Raw genomic sequence first — 25,235 nt, 5'->3', positions numbered from 1 at the left:
CTTTGGGGGTTACAGTTTTTATTTTGGCAGTGATGAGAAGCTACTCCTAGCTTAGGGCCTGGTGGAGCATGTGGTATCAGGGACGGAACTTGGGCTTTCTGCATGCAAAGCCGCTGCTCAGATGTGAGCAGCTTCTCCAGCTCTTCAAGGGTGCTTTCTTAAGTTCCTAGTGCAAAGGTGGTTTTCATGTGTGGCCTATTATATGGTCAATTTTGTTTCTTTCGTTGGTTTGGTTTGGGGATCACAACTGATGATACTAGGGGCTACACCTGTCTCAATTGCTTGGAGTTGCTCCAGGTTCCAATGAGTGCAAACCATGTACCCTATTGCATTGTGCTATCTCCCTGCCCCCAGAGTCAAATGTTTAAATGTTCATGTGTATTACATAGAATGTTAGATATATAGATATTTCTTTGTCTTTCTTTCTTTCTTTCTTTCCTTTGTTTTTCTCTCCTTTTTCTTTTGTGTTTTGCTGTTTCGTTAGCTTGGTTTTGGGGCCACACCCAACAATGCTCAGGAGTTATTCATGGATCTGAACTCAGAAATTACTCCTGGTGGCAAATGCCCTACCCACTGTACTATCGCTCCAGCCCCCAGCCCTCATTTTCTTTAATGAAAAATTCTTGAAGTTTCATCTGAGAAGCAAGAGCTGCTGCCTTCATATCTGTGGTGTTGAAGAGGAATCAGCAAATAAACTTTTTTTTCTTTTTATTAGTGAAACACCATGAAGTACAGTTGTATATTTACAATTTTTTGTGCTTGGGTTTCGATTATACAATGATCAAATACCCATCCCTCCATCAGTGCCCACTTTCCACCACCATGGATAATATCCCTCCCACCCCCACCCCCCCATCTCACCCTGCCTCTGTGGCAGGGCATTCCCTTTCAGCAAATAAACTTTTTAAGGTTTGGGTTTTCTTTCCTTTCCCCTCCCATGTTACAATGACCCGAAATTGCACATACTTGGTTGATGTGTTTGCAACTTGGTTGTGGTATTCACCAGGGCTCACAAACTGTAGTTGTGGCCCTTGCACATGTGCTTGCAGCTGGTCACATCTGGTCGCCGTTCTTACACTCACCTGGCTGTCATGCATCTGAGATTCCTCACTCTGTAGCAGAGCTAGGAGCCCCAAATAACAGTCACAAGGATTGCACTAGGCTCATGTGGGCCACACCAAGGATTAAACTCTCAGACTCGTGTTTAAACAAGGCATGAAGGCAGATGGCCTTTTTTCTATTGGGGACACAGCAAATAAATAAATTTTTATTTATTTTGTTTGAGAACCACACCCAGCAGTGTTCCTGGCTTACTCCTGGCTCTGTGCTCAGGGATCATTCCTGGTGGGGCTCAGGGAATCATATAGGGTGCCAGGGATCAAACCCAGGTCAGCCTCATATAAGGTTTAACCCCTTATCCCCTGTACTTTTTGCCTTAACTCCTATATTGTCTCTCTGGCGCCATGCAAATGAACTTTTACATTAACTTACCTGATACTCCTGCTTATTATCCTGTTTGATTCTAGGTTTAGAGTTTTTTGTTGTTTGATTTTTTTTTTTTTTTTGCTTTTTGGGTAAAACCAGATCTCTGAACCGCGCGGCCGCATTTGCAGCCGCGCGACATTTTATTATGACATTTTATTATGACATCTTATTATCTCATTCCTACTTTGGACAAACTGGCAGGCTACCAAATGTAGCCTGCCCACACGGCAGAGTCTGGCAAACTCCCTGTGGCGTACCCAATATGCCAAATACCAGTAACAATGATGGGTCTCATTCTCCTAAAGAGCCTTGAATATAATCTCAGGGCTAGGATGAAGGAGACGTTACTGGGGCCTGCTCAAGGCAATCGACGACTAACAGGATGATTTGTGATTTGTGGGTAACACCCAGCAATGAGCAATGCACAGGAGTTACTTCTGGCTCTGCACTCAGGAATTACCCCAGCTGTGCTCAGGGGACCATATGGGATGCTGGGAATCGAACCTGGGTCGACTACGTGCAAGGCAAATGCCCTACCCTCTGTGCTATTGCTCCAGCCCTGAGGTTCAGAGTTTTTCAGAGACTTGGTTATGGAGAAAATCTGTTGCCTCTGATGCTCTGAGCTTCAATCATCTATTTCCTTAGACTTCTATGATATTTTCTACTTCCTCTCTACCAGAAGTTCCTCAATGTTCCTGGGGGCTTACTGTCATTTGTTCTTGTTTTCCTTGACTGTTAAGAGTTTATTCTTGTGGGACTAGAGAGATAGTATAAGGGGGTAGGTGTTTGCTATACAATAGTTCGAATCCCTGGTACCACCAGAGGTCATTTCTGAGCACAGAGCCGGGAATAGTGTCTCAGAGTACTACTGAGGGTGGCCTAGAAACTAACAACACAAATATATAAATAAAGCCAACAAACAAAATACAACTTGTCCTTGGGAACTTTCAGGTTGATCAACACAGACAGGCGATGAAAGCATGCTGGCCAGTGAGGGATACAGAACCTCAGAGGTCCTTCCCACTCTCCAAAGCTCATGCTGGGGATCTGTTCTATATAGTTGCTCCAGAATTGTATCCTTCACATAAGCTATTAAATGTTTTGTACCAGTCTGTGAACTGGAGGAAGAACCTAGAGATGGAAAACATGTAAGTAAGGTAAAGTAAAGGCCCTCCCGTTGATCATCGATTTGCTCGAGCAGGCCCAGTAACGTCTCCATTGGAGACTTTGTTGTTACTGTGTCTGGCATATCGAATACTCTCGGTAACTTGCCGGGCTCTCTGAGAGGGGCGGAGGAATCGAACTCGGGTCGGCCATGTTGGCTGCGTGCAAGGCAGACGCCCTACCCGCTGTGCTATCGCTCCAGCCCTGGAAAACACGAATGGGAGGAAATGAATGAAGATTGCCAGGAGGACATCATGGATGACTCTTGTGTGCACACTCTTGCCTTGCAATTTCTCCAGCTCTTAAACTCTAAAGATTTTCATTTTCTGGTCCTCAGTGATATAGTTAAATCCCTGCCATCACCTATGGTTTCCCCAACACCACCAGGAGTAATCCCTGAGCACAAATCCAGGAGTTAGCCCTATGTATAATTGGGTGTTGCCCCCCACAAATAAAGATGTTCGTAAAGCTTTTCATCCACCCACCCTCAACCTGGGGCTCAATCAGGTCTGCAAGATTTCAAGACTTTAAATGGCGCTTCCTCTGTTTTGGTGGAGGTTATTTTATATTGTTTTGGGGTCACATCTGGCTATGCTCAGGGCTTAGTCCTGGTTCTGCATTCAGGGAGCTCTCCTGGAAGGGCTTAGGAAACCATATGGACTGAACAAAGATCAGCAAGGGACAAGCACAGAATGATTTTTCTCATAACTGGGATATAAAGAACATAATAAGGAAATGTCCATATTGAGAACTGGTCTTTAGTAAAAGCATATCATTGCAGGGGGGTGGAGGGGAATAGGAGGGGTTACAGTAGAACAATGATGAAGGAAAAGTTTCACTCTGGTGGAAGGTGTACTGTTGCAATGTTCTATGCAAGAAACCCTGTCATTATCAATATTGTAAATTATGGTCTCTAAAACTAAAAAAAAAAAAAATCAGAGGAAAAAATATTCTGTGGGCCAGTTATTTGAGCTAGATCGCTAGTATTGCTAGTCTCACGTGTTATCACTCATACAACCACAGTCAGGCAGCCGGCTGGTTTGGGGCCTACCTGGGATGGACAGACAGGGCTTTTTTGCATGGTAGACCCAGGTCTTCTTAGATCTGCTGCTTATCCAAAATCTTTTCTATACTTTTTCTTGCAACAATTGTGGTGCATGACTCAATCGGTTATAGAGTCCAGATAAAAACTCATCTCTCAAGTCAGTATTTAGAAAACAAAGAACTTTAGACAATTCCACAGGGTAGGTTAGTGGAGATAAAGAAACTATGTACTGTACAGAGCTGAGCCGAACTGCAAAAATAATCTGAATATCCTTTTTCTCCAAAAATATTGCCTGTAAACTAGTTTACTACTTATTTTCTATTCCCTCTCTCTAACTCCTGTCTCAAATTGTCCATTTTCCTTATCTTTTTTTTTTTTTGGTCTTGGGGCCACACTCATCTATGCTCAGGACTTACTGTGCTCAAGGAACACTCCTCACTCCTGGAAGGGTTCTGGGACCATATGTGGTGCCAAGGATCAATCCAGGTCTAATGTGTGCAGGGCAAGTACCTGACACTGTACTATATCTAGGGTTCAATTTTCCATTTTCTTGATGGGACCGTTTTGTTCTTCCCAGAACTGTAGCACTGTAGCACTGTAGCACTGTCCTCCCGTTGTTCATCAATTTGCTCGAGCAGGCACCAGTAACGTCTCACAACAAATTGTGAGACTTGTTGTTACTGCTTTTGGCATATCGAATACACCACGGGGAGCTTGCCAGGCTCTGCCGTGCGGGTGGGATACTCTCAGTAGCTTTCCGGGATCTCCGAGAGGGATAGAGGAATTGAACCCGGGTCAGCCACGTACAAGGCAAACGCCCTACCCGCTGTGCTATTGCTCCAGTCCACCCAGAACTGTAGTTTCTATAATCAACACCATATATCTCCAAGTATCTGTGCATGATATATAAGCCATTTTCCAAAGATAGACCTTGGGACAGCTAAGACATTTCCAGATAGATGGCACAGAGGACCTATGTTTGGAAGAGTGTGTGAGAGAAAGGAAGGAGAGAGCATTTGTCTGTCTGGCTCACTTCCAGTTTCTTTTTTGATGGGTCAAAAGATGCCCCATCCTGGGGGCCGGAGCGATAGCACAGCAAGTAGGGCGTTTGCCTTGGACGTGGCCAACCCAGGTTCGTTCCCCGGGGTCCCAAATGGTCCCCCCAGCACTGCCATGAGTGGTTTCTGAGTGCAGAGCCAGGAGTGACCCCTGGGCATCGCTGGGTGTGACTCAAAAGGCAAAAAAAATGCCCCATCCTACAGCTTCAGAGGCCAGAACAGGTAGGTTCAATTCCCAGGACCCCACATGTCCTCCCCTCACCCCAGGTTGGCCAGAAGTGATCCCTGAATGCAGAGCCAGAAGTAAGCCCAGAGCACCACAGGGTGTGGCCCAAAATCAAACAAACAAACAAACAAAAACCCAGCAGATATTTGCTCCCCCATCTGTCTCAACTGCATTAGGTGGCCTGCAGGGCAGCTATTTGGAAAGCCAGGTGTCACACTTTGATGTGTATTTTCATAAGACTCGAAAGCGATATCAGGAACCAGAATGTTCTATAGTACAGTTGAGTTGCCTGGTTTTGCAACCACACTCAAGGGAAAGCTCTTCCCAGGAAGTTCCTAAGTTCACCTGGTAGTTCAAGCAGCCACATGTGTAAACAAATGGCCTTTATCCAGAGGGGAAAGAAAAATACAAAATTCCTCTCCCCAGACAAGCAGGTGCTCCTGTCTTGGACCCATGCATAGAGGAGTTCCCAGGTGACAGACAGGAAATAGGGGTACTGATCTTCCACGACATTCACATTTCAAAGAGATGGCTCCTTCAGAAAGACATTCTTGGGTTATGGGCTGACAAGAGGCTTATTTAGCTTTTAAAAGGATGTACATGCATATCAAAGCAGAGGGAAGGTTCAAAAGTCCTGGGTTTCTCAAGGAAATGCTTTAAAGAAAAATGAGGCCAGGGAAGTCTCTTTCCCTTCTGGCAACCAGGAACCTTCAATTCAATGTTTATTTACCCTTAACAGTTTTCCCCTTTGGTTACTCTTTTACAGTGACACGCCCATGATTTCATGCTCTCCCTTGCCATTTCAGCCTTTCTCTGGGGAGTTCATAGAGTACTTCTAAAGAGTAAGGCAAAGAAATGCAATTTTCAGAATAACAATAGAATTAAATTTAAAAGTCAGGGTAGGTCAAAGTGCTAGAGGACATGCTTTGGCACAGCATCCCAGATTCCAACCTGGCCCAAACCCCTCTCCCCTACATCAATTAAATTCCCTGTAGAAAAAAATCCTTAACTCTGTCCTACTAAGGGTTCAGGGAGATACCACTGGGGTGAGGCACAAAGCATGTGACAAAATTGGTTAAGTTGAAAAAAAATATTTTTCTTTTTGGGTCACACCCGGCGATACTCAGGGCTTACTCCTTGCTCTGCATTCAGGAATTACTCCTGGCGGTGCTAGGGGGATAATATTGGGTGCTGGGAATCAAACTCCGGTCGGCCGCATGCAAGGCAAACGCTCTACCCAATGTACTATCACTCCAGCCCCAAGTTGGAAATTTTTTTATTTTATTAATGTACATGATTTACAAAGTCATTCGTAGCTGAGCTTTAGACATACAAAGTTCTAGCGCCAATTCCATCACCAGTGTCAACTTCCCTCCACCAATGTTCCAAGGGTCCCTTCCCCACCAACCTCCACCCCCTGCCTGCCCTCTTGACAGGTACCTTTTTGAGTTTGATTATTATTGAAGTTTCTATCTCATGAGTTCAGTGTTGTTGACTCTGGTTTGGATATCATTCCTTAACACCACCAATATACCTGAATTTCCTTGACCCCTGGCCCCAACTCTGTTGCTTCTCATCTGTCTCTTATCCCCCCCCCCCCACACACACACTCAATTTCTTTCCTTCTCCCTATACTCTGGGGCCATGGGTGATCTAGGCATTCCCCTTCCCTCCCCTTTAAACCAATGCATTCCCTCATTCAGTTCATCTGAATACCACATAAAAGTGAGATCACCTTGTGTTGCAAATCCATTTTGATTACTGGCACCACAAGATCTCCTGAGCACTGCAGGGCCCAAGCAACAACACATTCAAGTGGAACCTACAGATCAGTTGGCCAAACATTGCTGGGAGTAGCCATGACCTGGGAGGACAAAATTATATTTAAAAAATTCCTACACAGGGATATAGCTCAGTGGTAGATCTCTTACATTGCATGGTTTCAACCTACAATGATTATAATAATAATAATGCTAAAGAGGGTATTACACGTAAGGCACTTACTTGCCTTGTACACAACTGACACATACAGTATGCCAAACTCAGCCAGAAATGATCCCTGAATTCAGAGCCAGGAGTAACCACTAAGCATAGCCAAGTGTGGTCCCAGGTTCCCCTAATACTAGTAACAATGACGCATAGTTGATTCTTGCGCAGTAATGTTTTAAAACTATTCACAGTAGTGCCTTAGTTTTATTACTTGTGATTTTATTGCTTCTGCTTTCTCTTTAACATAGACCTTCTGAGGCCCCGTATGACTGAGATTCTCTTTATTCCACCTTATATAGTGTCCTTTCTTTTAACACTTCAGAGCTACTACACCATTTTTTCCTTACCTCCAATGAGGTTTTTGACAGATTATGGTCAATTTCCCTTGAATTCAGTCCCCCCTGTGCTTCCCCAACACACACACACACACACACACACACACACACGCATGCACGCAAGCACGCACACACACAGTCTTGTTGAAGAACTGTTCTACTCTTGGCTCTTCCTGATGCCAACTTTCATATTCATCTTTTGTAAGAAAACCGCCATTTGTCTGAGCGTTTCCAAACAATTTTTGCTTATCTTTGAATATCTTAGGGCTGGAGCAATAGCACTGCGAGTAGGGCGTTTGCCTTGAACGTGGCCTACCCGGATTCGATTTCTCCACCCCTCTCGGAGAGGCCGGCAAGCTACCAAGAGTATCCCGCCCACAGGGCAAAGCCTGACAAGCTACCCGTGATGTATTCCATATGACAAAAACAGTAACAAGTCTCACAATAGAGACGTTACTGGTACCCACTCGAGCAAATCAATAAACAATGGGAGGACAGTGCTACAATGCTCGAATATCTTAAACTTCACTGTATCTGTGGAAATGTGTGTGTGTGTATGTGAGAGAGAGAGAGAGAGAGAGAGAGAGAGATCTATTCTGTTCCATTTATTGTCATCTGTTTTGGTAGGGTGTGAAGGTTGAGTCATACCCAGCTGTGCTCAGGGATCACTCTTGGCCAGGTTCAGAGGATCATATGTGTTGCTGGGGCTAGAACCCAAGTCAGCCACATGCAAGACCAAGTGCCTAGCTTCTGTACTATCTCTCTGGCCTCCATTGTGATCCCTTAAAAATTCAGTAATCTAACTAAATCTGAGATTTTGTTTTAATTTAGGCACTTAGTTTACAAAGTAGCTGACAATAAGACTGGAGTGATGGTACAGTGGATAAATCACTTGTCTTGCACACAGCTGATCCATATTCCATCTCCAGCATACCATATGGTTCCCTGAGCCCACTAGAGGTGGTCTCTTAGTGCAGAGCCAGGAGTAAACCCTGTGCACTACTGGATGTGGTCTCAAAACAAAAATATGCCGTAATCTTAACTCCAATCCTACCACCAGTGTCCACATTCTTCCATCAATGACCCTAGTAACTTGAGATAAGTTATGACCCCCCCAACTTCTCTCCTTGAAAGATATATTTTGAAGTTTAATTTTGTAGTTTGTGTCTCATGCTTATAGTCATGTTGGTTCCAGTGGTTTAGATATATACAGATACCTTGCTTTCACATCTCAGATGAGTTCAAGGCCCCTGACACTTGTTCCTATGTTACTAGAGCCACCTCTTCTTGCTCCCCCACCCCAATTCATCTCCTTCCTTCGCATTTTCATTTCTTTAATTTAGGGTCAAGGGTTTGTCCGCTTTTGATACCTTCCTTTCCCTTATCATGTGAGGATCTCATGTTAAGTGAAGTCAGAAAGAAAAGGATAATCTGTGGGATATATTTGAGAAATTGCTCATTATTCACTTCTTCCTTTCTGATCACTTTGTTTTTCTTTTCATTTATTTTTGGGGCCATACCCAGTGGTGCTCAGAGGTTGCTCCCAGTGATACTACAGGATCATGTAGTGCCAGGAATCAAACCATGGCTTCCTATAAGCAAAGCATTCACTCAGCCCTTTGAGCCAGGTCCCCAGTCCCATAGTCTCCTCTTTATTTTGTGTTTGTTTGGGACACACATCTGGTTTACTCAGGGATTACCCCTGGCTCTGCACTCAGAAACCACTCCTGGCAGGGTTCAGGGAACCATATGGAGTACTGGGGATCAAACCAAGGTTGGCCTCTTTCTTTTTTTTTTTTTAATTTTATTGAATCACCGTAAGATAGTTACAAGCTTTCATGTTTGGGTTACAATCACACAATGATCAAATACCCATCCCTCCACCAGTGCACATTCCCCACCACTAATATCCCCGGTATACCCCCCCTTTACCACCCTCCCCCTGCCTCCATGGCAGGTAATATTCGCCGTACTCTCTCTCTCTCTACTTTTGGGCATCATGATTTGCAATACAGATGCTGAGAGGTTATCATGTTTGGTAAGGTTGGCCTCCTTCAAGACAAGCACCCTACCTGCTGTACTATCTTTCCAGCCATGTGCTGTTCTTTTTTATAACTCCCTCACCCCCTCCCTTCATTATTGTTGATGTGATTGTTTTGACCAGGGTTGCAGACACGACTGGCTATGGTGCACCTGCATTTTTAGCTATGGTGTTCTTGAAACTGGGGGGTGGAGTCATGTTTACATCAGGTGCACAGACATTTGGTGGAAAGGTTCACCAAGTTGCAGTGTTTATACACATGAGCACCAGGTGCCACTGCAGTGAGCAACCATATACTCCAGAGCTTGCCTTTCTGGTTCATGGTTTGCACACATCTTTTTTTTTGTGGTGGTGCTCACTAATAATTGCTCGTTTTGCTTGCGGTGCTTGTACATATCTAGCCAGAAATTACTTGTATCTCCACGAATCATGAATAGCAGTGGTGCCGGGATCATGCTTCGCACATGTGGGACACTGAGCCATGAAAACATCACCATACACTTTGCAAGGCTCGAGCGGGCCCAGTAACATCTCCATTGGAGACTTTGTTGTTACTGTGTCTGGCATATTGAATACTCTCGGTAGCTTGCCGGGCTCTCCGAGAGGGGTGGAGGAATCGAACTCGGGTTGGCCATGTTGGCCGCGTGCAAGGCAAACGCACTACCCACTGGGCTGGAGTGATAGCACAGTGGTAGGGCGTTCGCCTTACAAGCAGCCAACATGGCCGACCCGAGTTCGATTCCTCCGCCCCTCTCGGAGAGCCCGGCAAGCTACCGAGAGTATTCGATATGCCAGACACAGTAACAACAAAGTCTCCAATGGAGACGTTACTGGGCCCGCTCGAGCAAATCGACGATCAACGGGAGGGCCTTTACCTTTACCTTACACTTTGCAAGGCATTTGTGCGAAATTTGGAGGTGGGGAATCATTTGTCATTGTCTAGACTGCTGATTTCATTACTATCCTGCCTAACTACACATTTTCCAGGAGATTTTCAACCCCACTGTGACTTGATGTGATCATGCTCCCTCAAACTATCACTAAACCATTCTTTTTTTTTTTTTTTGCTTTTTGGGTCACACCCAGCGATGCACAGGGGTTACTCCTGGTTCATGCACTCAGGAATTACTCCTGGCCGTGCTCGGGGGACCATATGGGATGCTGGGAATTGAACCTGCATCAGGCCGCGTGCAAGGCAAACGCCCTACACACTGTGATATCGCACCAGCCCCATTAGTCTGTATTTTAAAAGGGATAGGCATCCTTGTTTTTTGCTGCTTTTCTGTTTCTTTGGGGGAGGGCCACACCAGGCAGTGCTCAGGGCTTACTCCTGGCCCTGCACTCAGGACTTATTCCAGGAAGGCTTGGGGGACCATAAGAGGTACCCAGGTCATCCACATGCAAGGGAAGCACCCTACCCAGATATGCTCAAGGGTCTCTGGGGCCACGCCCAACAGTGCTTGGGAGGTTTCCAGGTTTACACCAAAACAAGCTTGGGGATCACACCCAGGTACCAAGCTTGCAAAGCATATACCTCTCAGTCCAGTGGTATCTCCCTGACCCCTCAAATTTTATCCTTCTGAATAAATTTGACTTTGGTTTTGTCTGCTCTGGGGCACACCGGACAGTGCCCTGGGGCTGTGTCCAGTGGTGTTCAGGAAACCGTGTAGTGTTAAAGCTGAAAACTGGGCCTCAAACATGCAAAGTCTGTGCTACTACCCAGATGGCTACTACTCTGAGCCATCTCCCCACCCAGATTTTACTATTTTTCTTCCTCACTATTGCTTATTGGAACCTCTGTTCTCCTAAATCCTTTTCCTCCTACTAATCTTGGGAAGGATACATGTGCAAGGATATTTTTCTTTTTGTTTTTGTTTTGTGGACACACCTAGAAGTTCAGGAACAGTTTCCTGGCTCTGTGTTCTGTGCTTGCTCCTGACAGTGCTTGGGGGTACAAGAGGTGCTAGGGATGGAAAGAAGCTGGCCTACTTCATACAAAGCCACACTCCAGTCTGGCGCCATCTCCCCAGCTCTTGAGCATTATTCCTTCAACCTTTGCCTGCTCTCCAGTCTTTCCACTCTCTATGTCTAGAACTCCTATTAGATGGGTGTTGAAACTTCTGGCATTTCCCCTCCAGTTCCTTTCGTTCATTTCCCTTTATACTTATATGTTTCTCAATCCCTTTGTGCTATATTGTTCATGAATGATGCCCAAATGATTTCATCACCGTGTTGCTTCACTTTCTCTTACTGATTTGCAAAAATTGTGTTACATATTAGGGAAAGCTATTTTTAACTTGTTGCATAATCTAGGAGATCAGAGTATGCCAACCCAAAATATGCTTTTTGGCATAAAGATTAATTTGAGCCATTTATTTTGAAAAACAGCAGACACAGGAGAATCTCTGAAAGAAAAGCAAAAGTGGCTCTTTGGTAAGAAATATATATATATATTGCTTATATATAAGCAATATATATAATATATATAAGCAATATATATTGCTTTTATAATCACACCTGGCGATGCACAGGGGTTACTCCTGGCCCTGCACTCAGGAATTACTCCTGGCGGTGCTCAGGGGACCATATGGGATGCTGGGAATCAAACTCGGGTTGGCCGCGTGCAAGACAAATGCTCTATCCACTATACTATCACTCCAGCCCCCCCAAAATGCTTATATTTTTTAAAAGGAATCTGCATTTATAAAAAAGTGTTCCTCTCAGTACCTGGAAGAAAAGGGTGACTAAATAGTGTGCTAGTACGCATGCACAAGCACACACGCACACACACACACACACACACACACACACACACACACACCCTAGTCAATGAAGGTCTCCACTGATATTTGCATAACACATCTTATCTTCCTTGGCCATCTTTTTCCTGATCACCTCCCATAATTGCATAACTGGTCTCTATCGTCCAGAAATCCAAAATCCCTTTTTCTTTCTTTTAGTTCAAGTTTCTGTAGAAACCAAAACTGTAGTCATTATTGGACATACTCAACCTTGAGTTGCTCCCATCTATTTATAAGATACAATGTCAGGGGACTGGAGAGATAGATAGGGCACTTGCCTTGCACACAGCAGACCAGGGTTCGATTCCTGGGGCCCTAATGGCCCCCTGAATCTTGCAGGAGTGATCCCTGAGCGCAGAGCCAGGACTTAGCCATGTGCATAGATGGCTATATCACAGAAACAAGTAACATACACGTATCAGTATGGTACTATTCTTTTTTTTTTCTTACTAATCTGTCTTCTGTTGGGGCAAGGGAGATGGTTCAATAGGCTGGAGTGCATACTTCGCATGTAGAAACCCCAGATTCAATCCCTGAACCCACCCTAGCCCCAAAGCACTTTCAGTTGTGGCTTCCTTTCCCCCAAAAAAGAACCCTATCAGCAACAATACTGTAAATCACAGTGCAAAACCTTAGATTTAGAAAATCACCTATTGTAGAAGCAGGGTGGGAAGCAAATGGGGGAAGTGGGGCAGGCATTGGCAGAGGAAAGTGGACACACTGGTTAAGGGATTAGTGTTGAAATATTGTATGCATAAAACCCAATCATGAATAACTGTAATTTAACAGTGGTTAAATTAAAAAAAACTAAAAACAAACAAAAGCACCTCCTTTTGTTATACAAGCCCCAGCTAAGAACCTACATGAGTAAAAGAAAGTTTGTGTTTACCCCTACAACAATTTTACACCTAAGTCTTTTTCTCTAAAATAGGGGTCTTCCCAGGCAGAGCTCAGTCTCCTGTAGGCAGGCAATGTTCCAACGGCCACTAGGGCAGCACCCTGTTATGCTGGAGGGATCATGATATGCCAAGGATCAAACTCAGAGTTTTGCACATACTAAATAGGTGCTCTACCATTTGAGCTATCTCCCTAGCTACCCTAAATTCTTTGATTTTAATTTTGATATCTTAAATATGTCTAATTTTTTTTTCTTTTTTTTTTTTTCCTTTTTTTCCCCTTTATTTTATTTTATTTTTTTTAAAGTTGTAGATTTACAATTTTTTGTGCTTTGGTTTCAATTATACAATGATCAGATACCCATCCCTCCACCAGTGCCCATTTTCCACCACCATGGATAATATCCCTCCCACCCCCATCCCCCCATCCCCCCGTCTCTGTGGCAGGGCAATCCCCTGTGTTCTCTCTCCTTTTGGGTGTTGTGGTCTGCAAAAGAGGCATTGAGTGGCAAACATGTTCAGTCCATAGTCTACTTTCGACATGCATCTCCCCTCCTGGGAGGATCCTCCAAACATCCTTTATTTGGTGCTCCCTTCTCTATCTGAATAGCCCTTTCCTCTAGGATACCCGGCTGGCCTCTAAGTTATGGAGTAATCCTCCTGGTGCTGATCTCAGCTATTCTTGGGTATTAATCTCATACTTTGTTACTTTATATCCCCCAGATGAATGCAATCTTTCTATGTCTATCCCTCTCTTTCTGAAATATGTCTAATTTTTTACTCCAGGTCTTGGTATAATGCCAAGAAATGTTTAAATCACCTGAAGATTTATTGCAATTTTTCCTAAGTTGTATTCTACTTATTTATGATTTCACATTTTCTCATTAAAATATTTTGGAAGCGCCAGAGCAATAGTTCAGTGGGTAGGGCATTGACCTTGTGTGAGCCCCAAAGGGTTCAATCCCTGACATCCCTTATGGTCCCCTGAGCATCCCCAGGAGTAATTACTGAGTGCAGAGCCAGGAGTAATCCCTAAGCATTGCTGGGTGTGGGCCAAAAACAAAAACAAAAAACACTAAGTAAATAAATAGTGGGGACAAGTGCAATAGTACAGTGGGTAGGGCACATGCCTAGCACACAAGCTAACCCAGACCCAGGTTTGATCCTCAGCATTACTTATGATCCCCCAGGCACTTCCAGGAGTGATCCCTAAGTGCATAGCCAGGAATAACCTCTGAGTCTTGCCTGGTGTGACAAAAATAAATAAAAAGCTCTGAAATAAATAGTTTGGAAACCAGAGATACTACAAGGAACAAAATGAGTTCAATCTCTAGCATCGCATTAGGTTCCCTTAGTAACATGGGGAGTGATCCCTGACCACAGCGCCAGGAATAGCCTTGGCTATCCCCTTACCCCAAACCCTCCAAATGAAAATATAAAATACATATTTTTTCTTGAACCTATTTTATGTGGCTTAACTTTTAATTTTTACTTTTGCCACATAGAGACTTGACAAACCATAATTTATAACCCAATTCATGTCTTTTCTACTGTTTGGAAATGCATTTTGAAGTTTATAGAGAGGCCAGAGAGATAGTACAGCAGGAAGTGCCTTGCACATGACTGACCTAGGTTTTCACACCATATGGTCCCCCAAGCCCTGTCAGGAGTGATCTCTGAGCACAGAGCCAGGAGTAAGCCCTGAGCATCACTGGGTCTGGTCCAAAACCAAAATGAACCATTCAAATAAATTGGTCTATTTTAACAGTTCCTATGTTCTTTCCCTGATTGATCTATTTCTGTGCCACATGTTTGGTGGCTTAAGAAAAATCATACAAATGTAAGATTTTGCAGTTCTGGAGGGGGAGTCAGAAGTCAAAAATGAACCTCACGAGGAAAAATTAAGGTATCGGCAGAACTTTAGTCATTCTGGACATCCAGAGGAGAAATTCCTTTGCCTTTTCCATCTTCTAGAAGTTACCATTCTTTGACTCATGACTCTGTGTTTGGTTGTGAAAACAGATATGTTCCTTCTAAGTGAGACAGTAATTTGAGTCTGAAGAAAAGAGGCAGGCCTGGTGCAATACTAGGGTAGGGCACTTTCCTTGCACCTGGCTGGCCTGGGTTTGATATACAACACCATATGTCCCCTGAGCTCACCAGGACTGATTCCAGAGTGCAGAGCCAGGAGTAACTCCTCAGCACCACGGGTGTGGCCCCAAAAACAAAACAAAGGAAGAACAGACCTACAGATGGTAGGCAGGACTTCTGCAAAAGAACATCTACCCACCTCGTAGTGGCTTGTGGCTTGCTATGATCCTTCAAAAGAAAGTCCTGGGGCTGCAGAGATAGCTTAGTGGGCTGAGTGCAGACTTTGTACACCAGAAACCCTGGTTCAATCCCTGGTTCAGCACCATCCTCTGAGCACCTCTGAGAGTAACCCCCAAGCTTCTTTTAAGAGCTTCTGAGCAACAAGGTGTGGTCCCAAACCAAAAATCAAACAAACAAACAAACAAACAAAAAGAAGGTCCTAGTTAAATATCTAATAGTAGATTTGTCTAAGAATATTGACACTGAAAGCTCCGGAAGTATGTCATATGTCCCTTTGTTCTAGTAAAATTAATGACTATATTTATGGTTTTGTGAAGAAAAGCATTTCATTAATAATTATCATATATTTTGACTTTATTCCTCCAATATGGTTTCCATTGGTCACAGGCTAATGACGGCATTGCCTACAAGTAACTTTAAGTTGTTTCTGAGCCATCCACCCCCCCCATCATTCAGTCCACATAATCTTACCTCCAATCTCCCACTTAACAATCTCTAAATCCCGCTTCCAATATTTAAGGCCTCACAGCAAAAACTTATCTGAAACCCACTCCACAATAGTTATATCCATAGCCATTTCTTTATATCATAACAGAGTAAAAAAGTTTTAAAAATTGACAACTGATTAAAAGGTATGACCATGGATCAGAGAGGTAGTACAGGAAGCTAGTTGTTTGTCTTACACATGCCAACCTCAGATCAATCCCCAACACCACATACTCAGTACTCCTGAGTACTTCCAGGAGTGAGTCCTGAACACAGCTGGATGTGACTGAAAAACAATAAAAGCTAAGTAAATAGAACTAAGCTTAAATAAAATGTGTAACCAACCATGGCATGCTATTTGCAGTAGTCTGGTGGAAATTGCAGACCCAACAGTTGGAATGGTTAGGCATTGTGCCCACTGCAGGAAAGTATTTCCATGACAAAGACCATATATCATAATGCAAAGCACCAAACTGAGGACAATAAAACAAGTGTTTAGTTAATATGATGCAAGCACAAAAGGAAGCTAATTGGAATGATATCAGTCCAAGGGAAAAGAGGTCTTCCTACAGCATTTGCTTAGGATCCTGATCTATATAAAATAGAAGTTAGGGGTTGGAAAGATAGTACAGAGGTTAAGGAACTTTTCTTGCACAGTGCTTTGATCCCTTGAGCTTTTGATCCCTGGCACTGCATATGGTCCTTTGAGCATTTCCAGGTGTTATCCCTGAGCACAGAGCCAGGAGTAAACCTTAAGTATGCCAGGTGTGGCCCCCTAATTTTTTAAAATAGCTTATTTCCTGCTCTACTATCTCTCCAGCATCTCTTGAGAACTCTTCAAGGATGGGGGAAGTACTTTCCAGTTCATTGCCTGCCTGTATTGGAACTGCAAGGGAGGTTTGCCGCAACCTTTATATTTTAAAATGCTTGCATCTTGGGGTCAGAGAGATAGTACAGTGGTTGCTTTGCAATCCTAACCCAAGTTTGATTCCCAGCACCCCATTTGGTGCCCTGAGTCCTGCCAAAAGTAATTCCTGAGTGCAGAGCCAGTAGTAACCCCTGATCATTGCCAGTATGACCCCCCCCCAAAAACCAAAACAAAACAAAAAGGAAGAAAAGGAATGTGCTTAACCTGTTGAGCTCTCTCCCTCTCTCCTTCTCTCTCTCTCTCTCTCTCTCCTCTCTCATCGACTTAATAATCAAGGTTGGTAACTTCCACTCTACTCCACTTCTAGCACATGGCCACCTTCCTCATTATCACTTTCTCATGGGTGCCATGTTTTGGGGTACCATCCTTCTTTAGTAATAAGGGTTCTTATTTTTCTCTCTTTTGATAATTTTTGAGGCACACCCATCCTTGCTCAGGGCTTACTCTTGGCTGTGTTCAGGGATCAGTCCTAGGACTCAAGGAACCATATGTTGTGTCAAGGTTCTAACCAGGGTTGTGGCGTGTGCTGTGTACAAGACAAGTACCTTAACCCCTGTTCTAACTCTCTGACTTTTTTGAACTTTATAAATATTTATTCAAACTTGAATATTAATTTAAAAAACACCTTTAAGTAAACTTAACCAGAGCCATATAAGTTCTAAATGAAGACAGGTTTGTTTTTTGCTTTGAGGGGTATATTTTTGTTTGGGGGCCATTCCCTGTGACCCCCAGGGCTTACTTCTGGCTCTGCATCCAGGGATCACTTCGAGCTGTGCTTAGGGGACCATATAGGGTGCTAGGGGTCAAACCTAGCTCACCGCAGGCAAGGCAAGCACTTTATCTGCTGTACCATTTCTCCAGCTCCCAAGATGCTCTAAATTTAAAACAAAATTAAAAACAAATCTATTTTTGGATAGGAAGTCACACTTACAAATAGGCCAATTATCCCTGCTGAATTTATAAATTCAATGTGAAAGCAGTAAAAAAAGGCAAAACAGAAAATTGTATTTTGTGGGGAACTGGGAAAGCTTGACAAATGGTCTAAAAATAGACTTAAGAATATTAGGTAAAAATCTTGAAAAGAAGAAACCCAGATTGGCATCACGCAAGTACATTTTACCTGCTGTACTAGCTATCTGGCCCCCCACATTCTTTAAAGTTCCCTCTTTCTTTCATTGACACTGCTTAGATGACTGCCCCCCCCCAACACACACACACACCTAACTGTGCTGCTCACACTTTTAGCTGTGGTACTGGCAGGGGAGGTCACACATCAGGTTCTGTGCATGCATGCTTTGCCTGGGAGCTCACCAAGGCTTGTACTCTTTTAGTTGTGGTGCTTGCACACATGTTCACAAGTAGTTGTACTCTTTGGTTGTGGTGTCCCAAGCATTCTGGTCATAGTGATCATGGAGGTTCGCTACAGTGCTCATTTAGGCCCCTGCCAGAGTACAAAACCCCTGACAATGATTCTCACATATATTTTGCTTTGGTGTTCACTGGGAGTGGCACCCCTTCACTAGTGCTCCTCACACACACATACCTGGCTGTGGTGTAGCCTGAAATCACTTGCTGTGCTGGAGATCACAGACAGCAGAATTTCCTGGATGGTTCTCAGCACGTGTGGTGGCACAAGCAATAGAACACAAGACTGTGTGTACTTGCAAGGCAGGGTCCTGGAACTTCTCATATTCTTACTTTTTAAAAATACATCATCCCTGAACCCTAGCTACTTTGCAAGTAATCACTTTCCAAGTTTTCCTTGCTGTTTTATCTCATTATCCATTAACTCCACAGCCCTTTTCTGGCCCAAGGTATCCAGCACCTCCCACCGTTCTGCTCCAGTAGCAGGCACTGCCCAAGTGGCATCTCCTAGTGTGCACAATAATGACCACACAGTCTCAGTCTCGGGTCTTTCACCTTTCTTTTATCACTTATTTCCCCATATTCCTCGGAGTCTTTCAGGAGTCCAAGAAGCATTTTCAGGGTGCCCCTGAACTTATGCACCAACCCAACTTGTTAGATGATGCAGCCCTCTCAAGGCCAAACTAATAGTCCAGTTGGCAGGTCACTTGCATTGCATACACCAGATCTGACTTTGATCCCCAGCACCCCATAGGGTCTCCTGACCCACCAGGCATGATCGCTGAGTAGTGTAGAGGCAAGAGTAAGACCTGAGCACCACAAGGTGTGGCCCAAAACAACAACAAAAATAGAATATAAAGCTTCTTTCTCCAAAGAGGACTGAGGCCATCTTGATATTTCTCCTGGCTGACTGGGGTTTATCTCTGCCCTTTTCCCCTTATCCTGGCTGCTTTTATCTTGCACTCCTGGTTGGCTCGAGAATTGGGAACAAATAAGCTCCCCAAAACTGAGAAAAACATTTGAGTCCAAAGAAAGGGGCAAATATGTCCACAAGATTAAGGCAGACTCGAACCAGAGACATTGTACAGGGGTTAAGGAACTTGCCTTGCATGCTGCTGAACCCAGCTTGATTCCTGACTCAGCAGAGATTTCCCCCAAGCACTGTCAGAAGTGATCCCTGAGCACAGAGCCAGGAGTAAACCCTGACCACTATTAGGTGTGGCCCCCAAAAAACAACAGGGGATGGAGAGATACTACAGCAAGTAGGGCACTTGCATTAAACTGTCAAACTTGGATTCAATGCTAGCACCCTATATGGTCCCCCAAGCCCAGCTAGGAGTGATCCCTGAAAGTAGAGCGAGGGGTAAACCTTTGAGCACCGCCAGGTGTGACTCATAAAACACAGCACAGCACAGCACAGCACAGCATAGCACAGCACAACAAAACGGGTATCAATAATGTCTTGGGTAACTTACATACAGGGATCTCAGCCCCAGAGAGTGGTGGACAGGTCTTTCTTTGATCTCAGAAAGGATCCATCCATATCTACCCACACTGTTGTGTGCTAAGTATACCCCATCAAAAGTATATCCAACTTTAATATCTAACTAACAATAGATCAGTGTAAGAATATTGACACTAAAAGCCCCGGAAGTATGTCACCTGCTCATTTGTTCTACCATGATTAATGATGGTATTTGTGGTTTCATGAAGATGGAAGTTTTGTTAATAATTATAATACATGCTGACCTTGTTCCTGGAATATGGTTACCATGGCTCATGATTATGATAGTCATTGCTTAGGAGCAGAATGAAAGACTCTCTGATAAACCCCTTTCATCCATCCTCAAAGTCAACAGCATAACTTTCCTCAGACCTTCTCCTCTCATCACCCTTCCTCAGAGTTCTGTGGCCCTTTTCCTTTAGGAAAGGGCTTGATGATTACACTGGACCCACCCGGGCAGTCTAGAGTTCTCTCATGTTTTTCAACCTCAATTTCAATGGCAACATTTAACACTCCCTTTCATGTAATCCCATCACCACAGGTTCTAGGAATTAGGGTTTGGCTACACTTGAGGGTAATTTAGCAACTGTCACAATTTTCAGCCCCTTACAATGATTTTATTTTATTTTTTCATGAATCACCACGAGATACAGTTACAGACTTACAAACTTTGGTGATTACACTTCAGTCATGCAATGATTGAATATTCATCCCTCCACCAGTGGCGATTCTCCACCAACAATGTTCCCAGTATCCCTCCCACGACTCCTACCTCTTCCCACTCCCTGCCTCTGTGGCAGGCACATTCCCTCTTACTCTCTCTCTCCCTTTGTTGTTAAGGTTTGCAATACACTTACCATAATTTTAAAGTACATTTCAGAGCCAAGCAATAGAACAGTGGTTAAGACACTTTTTTTGCACATGAACAATATGGATTCAATCCCCAGCACTCTATATGGTTTCCTGAGCACTGACAGGATCCCTGAGCACAGATCCAGGAGTAAGCAAATGATCACTGCTGAGTGCACCCCCCCCAAAAAAAAAAACAAAAAAAAGTTCTCATTGCAAGAAAAATGTACATAGTGGCAGATGTTAAGTAGACTTTTTGTGATCATTTGGAATTGTGTATAAACATCTAACTATGTAGAATGTGAGATGAACATATCTGCATGTTAGTCTTAGGTTCTGATGAAAATGATGTGTATTTATGCTTCCCTTCTTGGAAGTTAGGACTTGACTAGTGTGTGGACATTTCTGTTAATGATGAAAATGTTTGCTAGGGAAAAACCCAGGTATGCAGGACCAGTGACTGAAATCTCCAAGCTCACGCAGAGTAGGAATGGGAGACCTCCCCACTTCTCCCTAATTTACTGGTAGCTTGGCAGTCATGCCCACAAGTTGCCCCTGGCGCCATATAATCTCATTAATGTCCATGATCCAGAGACTCAGAAATAAAGCTCCCAGAAGAGAGAAACATAGAATGACATGCTGCAGAGATGCCTCACCCATGAGTGCATCTGCTGCAGAATTCCTGGAGTGCACGCCTCATCTATACCACTGATGTTCCAAGAGTAGCACACCACATTTGATGGGGTGTAAAGTAGAAGGCAATACAACAATCTTCACACTTTCCTCTATACAAAATTAATTATTTTGGTTCTGCTTTGGGGGTATGGTTTGGTATTTGGGGGAAAACATTAAATAAAAATATGGTGGTGGGAAGATGCAGTGGTGGTGGGGCTGGTTTTCAAATAGTAAATATAATTAAATATTTTGAACAACTTTATACAAATAAAAAAAGGAAAACGTCTACTAGGAGAATGCAGTACAGCAAATCTAGTTTCTATAAGCTTGTAAGATAAAAGGGAGAAATTTGGGGCTTGGCACTTGGCACTTGTGGGCACTTGTACATTGGGTAGGACACTTGCCTTGTATGTGGCCTACCTGGGTTCTATCTCCAGCACCTCTTTATGCCACCAAGAGTGAGCACAGAGCTAGGAATAAACAATGAGCACTGCAGGGGGTAGCAAAAAATTTTACAGAGAATTTTTTAAATAGAGGCCACTAGGGTACTTGGCTTTCAGGTATTGGACTGTGAGTGCAGTGCCTGCCATGGGCCCGTATGCCCAATGTGATCCCAATGGCAATGCAGCCCAGTAGAAACAAACACCTCAACAAAGGGTCAGCTCTTGACAGACACCACAAGCAAGTGTGTGCAAACTCCCAGTCATCACAGTCACCACAAAGGGAAGGGAAGGGCTGAAGAAATCAAACATACATATTTTGTTATTGTTGTTGTTTGGGGCCACACTTAGCAGTGCTCAGGGTTTACTTCTGGCTCTGCACTCACTCCTGGTGAGCTCAGGGAACCATGTGGAATGCCAGGGATCGTGCCCAACTTGTTCATGTGCAAAGTAAGCACCCTACCCGCTATACTATCTCTCTGGCTCTTAAACATATCATTCTTTTTGGTACAGAATAAAAAATACTTTAGGATTGGAGAGAGAGTATGGGTATTAAAATTACTGCTTTAATTCTTGGGGAAAAGATGGGAGGCATCACCTTCCCCAACCTCAAACTCTACTACAAAGCGGTAATAATTAAAACAGCATGGTACTGGAACAAAGGCAGAACCGCAGACCAATGGAACAGGGTTGATTATCCTTACACACACCCTCAAATATATTATCATCTAATCTTTGATAAAGGAGCAAGAAATGTGAAGTGGAGCAAGGAAATCCTCTTTAACAGATGGTGCTTACAAAACCGGACAAATACATGCAAAAAATGAGCTCAGACCTCTACTTAAGACCTTGTACAAAATTCAGATCAAAATGGATTAAAGACCTCAACATCAGACTAGAATCCATAAGGTACATTGAAGACAAGGTCGGCAAAACCCTCCAAGACATTGAAGCTACAGGTATCTTCAAAGATGAAATATCACTGACCAAGCAAGTGGAAACAGAGATAAACAAATGGGACTATCTTAAAATAAGAAGCTTCTGCACCTTAAAAGAAACAGTGACCAGAATACAAAGACAATCTACAGAATGGGAAAGCATATTCACCCAATACCCATCTGATAAGGGTTTGATATCAAGGATATACAAGGTACTGGTTGAACTCTACAAGAAGAAAACATCCAACCCATTCAGAAAATGGGGCAATTAAATGAACAGAAACTTTCTCAAAGAAGAAATCCGAATGGCCAAAAGGCACATGAAACAATGCTCTTCATCACTAATCATCAGGGAAATGCAGATCAAAACAACAATGAGATATCATCTCACACCACAGAGACTAGCCCACATCCAAAAGAACAAAAGCAACCGGTGTTGGCGCAGATATGGGGAGAAAGGGACTCTCCTTCCTTCACAGCTGGTGAAAATGCCGACTGGTTCAGCCTTTTTGAAAAACAGTATGGACGTTTCTCAAAAAATTAGAATTTGAGCTCCCATTTGACCCAACAATACCACTTCTGGGAATATATCCCGGAGATCCAAAAAAGTACAGTAGAAATGACATCTGCACCTGTATGTTCATTGCTGCACTGTTTACAATAGCCAAAATCTGGAAAAAACCCGAGTGCCCAAGAACAGATGACCGGTTAAAGAAACTTTGGTAGATCTACACAATGGAATACTATGCAGCTGTTAGAAAAGATGAAGTCATGAAATTTGCACATAAGTGAATCAACATGGAAAGTATCATGTTAAGTGAAACGAGTCAGAAAGAGAGGGACAGACATAGAAAGATTACACTTATCTGTGAAATATTAAGTAACAGAATGGGAGACTAACACCCAAGAATAGTAGAGATAAGCATCAGGAGGTTTGCTCCACTGCTTGGAAGCCAGCCTCACATACTGGGGAGAAAAGCAGCTCAGATAGAGAAGGGACCACCATGCAAAGGGTGTTTGGATGGCCCTCTCGGATTGTGAGATGTGTGCTGAAAGTAGACTATAGACCGAACATGAAGGCCATTCAATACTAACATTGCAGACCACAACACCCTAAAAGAGAAAGAGAGTAGAAGGGAATGTGCCTGCCACAAAGGCATGCATGGGGTGGGGGGAATGGGCTGGGATGGGAGGAATACTGGGAACATTGGTGGTGGAGAACAGGCACTGGTGGAGGGATGGGTACTGGATCATTGTATGACTGAAACATAAGCACAAAAGTTTGTAAGTCTGTAACTGTACCTCACGGTGATTCATTAAAAAAATTAAAAAATTAAAATAAGATGTCTGCTTTGCACATATCCAACCCTGAGCCCCTCCTGGAGTGATCCTTGAGCACAAAGAGAGGAGTAATACGTAAGCACCCTAAGATGTGGCCCAAACAAACAACAACAAAAATAAAATGTTGGATCCAGAGCAATAGTACAGTGGATAGGGTGTTTGCCTTGCATGTGCCCAACCCTGGTTTGATCCCGGCACTCCAAATGGTACCTGGAGCCATGCTGTAAGTGATCACCGAGTGCAGAGCCAGGAGTAATTTCTGAACACATCTGGGTGTGACCCCAAAACAAAGATGATTTTTACTAAGAAGTAGTGCTACAAATTGAGTTTAGGTTATTATTCTATTCCCATACCATTTTTTCTATTTTTTGTTGTTGTTGTTGAGCCACACCCAGGCATGCTCAGGGCTTACTCCTGACTCTGCACTCAGGAATTACTCCTGGTGAAGCTTGAGGACTATATGGGATGCTTGGGGTCAAACCCAGATTTCCCACTTGCAAGGCAAATGCCATACCTGCTGCACTATCACTTCAGCCCTATTTTTTCTAATTCTAATATTTTGGTTGATTTTCTTGGGTCTCTTAAGTAGATGTTTCCATCATATGAAAAAACATGCATAGCATCATTAAAAATACTTAAACTGGTGACAGATGAGAAAGTTTAATGGACTGGAGTACATGCTTTGTGCACAGGAAGTCTGAGTTAGACCCCAGCACAGAATGGTCCCCTGAATACTACTGAGAATGACATCTGAGAACCAAGCTGGAAGTAGTTCCTGAACACTGCTAGGTGTGACTCTCTAATAGAAATAACAAAAAAATTATAATTGTGACTCTCCAATAGAAATAACAAAGAATTATAAATATAATACAATAATATTCTTAAATACTTAAACTCTTTACTGCATTGAATATCCTTCCAGGTCAATGTATATAGCAGGCAATGTCACTGTCACTGTCCTCCCATTGTTCATCGATTTGCTCGAGTGGGCCCAGTAACGTCACCATTGTGACAATTGTTCCTGTGTTTGGCATATCGAATACGTCACGGGTAGCTTGCCAGGAGGCGAGATACTCTCGGTAGCTTGCTGGGCTCTCTGAGAGAGGTAGAGGAATCAAACTCGGGTCGGTCATGTTGGCTGCCTGCAAGGCAAATGCCCTACCCGCTGTGCTATCGCTCCAGCCCAGCAGGCAATGAATCCATGGAAACTGAGGGGTTTTTTTCTTGTTTTTCTTTCTTTTTTTTGCCTTTTGGTCACACCCAGCGATGCTCAGGGGTTACTCCTGGCTCTGCACTCAGGAATTACTCCTGGTGGTGCTTGGGGGTCCATATGCTATG

At 43.6% G+C, this 25,235-nt stretch overlaps 1 pseudogene; it reads left to right on the top strand.

Annotated features, from left to right (window-relative positions):
* The first annotated feature begins 20,784 nt into the window (after positions 1-20,784).
* Positions 20,785-20,907, top strand: LOC130036791 (uncharacterized; annotated as a pseudogene).
* Positions 20,908-25,235: the final 4,328 nt, after the last annotated feature.

This window comes from Sorex fumeus, unplaced genomic scaffold (genome assembly GCF_029834395.1).
Source record: "Sorex fumeus unplaced genomic scaffold, SorFum_2.1 ptg000065l, whole genome shotgun sequence".
Lineage (NCBI taxonomy): Eukaryota > Metazoa > Chordata > Mammalia > Eulipotyphla > Soricidae > Sorex > Sorex fumeus.
The sequence above is the reverse complement of the archived record's forward strand: the minus strand, read 5'-3'. Positions and strand labels throughout refer to the sequence as shown.